We start from the raw sequence: 2,763 nt of genomic DNA, 5'->3' as shown, positions 1-2,763 counted from the left end.
GTATGCCCATCGTACTCCTGGTATGCCCAACGTACGTGCTGCCCCTCCGCGATTATCCTTGCATAGTACGCTAAGCGTACACAAGAGTACGCGCAGCATACTCAAGGGACTTATTATGCTATATTTAGGATTCTTCAAGGGTTTCAAAGTAATACCTGATCCGGAGTGTTACATATATATATAGTTATATGTATTTAGTTTAATAAAACAAAGCCCCTTGTATTTGTTTATCATGTCAATATGTTTTTACCAAAACTTTACCTGTAATAATATATATAAAGTTGATAGTAAAATCTTTTCATAAAAATAGAAAGTTAAACATATTTGGATGTTTGTATTTTCATGTAAACTTTATTGTATGTTACTTGTATTCCCCCTTTAAAACATAGAAAATATTTGTAAAATATAGGGTTATGAACTCACTTGATAAAGGTGGTGATTTGGACAACACTTCGCTACTAGAAATTATTTTCCTTGATGAAACCGGGAGTTTTTGTTGAAAATCGGGTTTTGCGAGGGCCGAGTTTCAAACCGAAAAGACTATTTTCTCTGGGACTTCGGGTGCTTCTGGGCTTTCTTCGGGTGTTAGGGAGGTTCCTAAGGCTTCGGGGGTTGTAAAATGGCTTAAGAAGGAGTTTAGTGTGTAACAGTGTGTAAAATTCTAACCAAAACTGGGAAGATTCGCATGCTTTATATAGGGTTCGAAGTCTCGCAGCTGGGGGGCACGCGTCGGACTCTCGTAGGCGGTAGGTGGCTCAGTTCGGACATGCCACGACTAGGACACACGTCGGATCTCGGAGGCAATTCGCTTCGGACGTGGCACAGCTACGACACGCGTCGGATATGCGAAGGTGTAGGGCGACGTGGCTTAATCCGGACCTAGCACATGCGAAGGATTTAAGACTTTGTGCCCCGAACTTCAAAAATTCATAACTTTCGCATACAAGCTCCGTTTTCAACGTTCTTTATATCCACGCGTAGGTGAGACCATACTCTACGATTTTTTTTTTGACTCTGTCGGCTAGTTTTGAATTTATTTTTAATATTATATTTTTAACAGTTCGGGACAGGAAAAGTCCATTAAAAATTCATAACTTCTTCATCTGACGTCCGTTTTTGTCTGTCTTTTTACCGTTGAACTACTATTGACGAGATCTTCGATTCTCGTTTAGGTTGTGTCGGCTAAAAATCGTTCGATCTTTAATTCGAATTTCGGGTTGTGTACTGCTATGTCAAATCTTAGAAAAATCATAACCTCCTCATACGAAGTCAGATTTGGGCGTTCTTTTTATGAATACTATCGATTTATCGTGTACTACAACTTTCATTTAGATACCTAATGCTAAAAAGCATTTTATTGTAAGTTCACTTTTTACGTCACACAACGTTGTGTCGGTTTTGTCGCGGAACTTCGATAGGTCATAACTTCTTTGTTATAATTCAGATTTCAGTGTTCTTTATATTTTCAGAATCCTTGTTACGATCTCTACCACTTTATTCATACAAATCAAGTTTATTTAAAATTTTATTTTTGATGCTTATTTTCATCTTAATTATTTTATATTTTTGTTACTTCAAAACAAGTTACAATGGTTGACCTAGACTATTACATTGTGAATTTACAAGTACATGGTTGAAGTTTAGACCTTGATTGATCTAGAATTTTTCCAGTTGTGACATTTTCCGTGTCTGGTAAGACTTTCTTCTCTGAGGGCCACCATGAAGATGCTTCATCGACACTACATCCGTTGACGTGTAGCATCTTCCACTTGTTGGTTCACAACACCCCCGTCCTTTTCTTTGATTGTCATATCCAAAAAATATACATCTAACTGCTTTCTTGTCAAACTTGCTAAGTAAATGACCAGGCACAAATACGTAGTAGACGTAGCCAAATACTTAGAAGTAGCTAACAATAGGTTTCATGTTCCATATGTCTCAAAAGGTGAGATGAAGCCTAACCTTTTTTGGGGAAGTTTATTGATCACATGGGCAGCAGTTCGCATATCTTCAACCCAAAATCTTCCTGGGACATTCTTCGCTTGTAGCATGCTTCGACAAATTTCTACAAGATGTCGATTCTTTATCTCAGCTACACCATTTTGTTGAGGTGTCTTGGTGTTGGATTAGGTGTCTAAGCCCATAACTATAATTGGTATGTACTTGATTTGATGGTAGCATCGTCCTTTTGGGTTGCCTTCACCATAGCAACTTGACAGAATGACTTTTTGGAGATAGAGGTTAATGAATGATTTATTAATATATTATAAGAATAATATATTAATTAGAAATCATATTAGCCCATTAAAAATTAATCATTGATCATTAGCCCAAACCATATGTCTCACTGATTTACATAATCAGTCCTCGTTAATTTAATTAGTCTCTTTTGATCACTAAATTAATTCCAAATTAATTCTTGATCAATACTAATTAAATAATTTGATTTCTCAATTAATATATTATACTTATAATATATTAATAAATCATAAATAACCTCTTTCTCAAATATCCATCCTATCATATTGTTCTGGTGAAGGCAACCCAAATGGACCATGCTACTCCCGGGTCAAGTACATACCAATGATAGTTATGGTCTTAGATACCTAATCCAACAAAAACACATCACGATATGTGGACATGGAAGGTTCCCTCGTTAGCACATATCAAGGTCTGGGGTTGTGAAGATTTCGTTAGACGAGAGACTCACGACAAGCTCGAACCTCGAAGTGAGTGATGTATTTTCATCGGCTACCCATAGAA

This window comes from Lactuca virosa, chromosome 3 (genome assembly GCF_052849685.1).
Source record: "Lactuca virosa cultivar CGN04683 chromosome 3, Lactuca_virosa_CGN04683_v6, whole genome shotgun sequence".
In the NCBI taxonomy this organism is placed as follows: Eukaryota; Viridiplantae; Streptophyta; class Magnoliopsida; order Asterales; family Asteraceae; genus Lactuca; species Lactuca virosa.
This window is presented reverse-complemented; position numbering follows the sequence as displayed.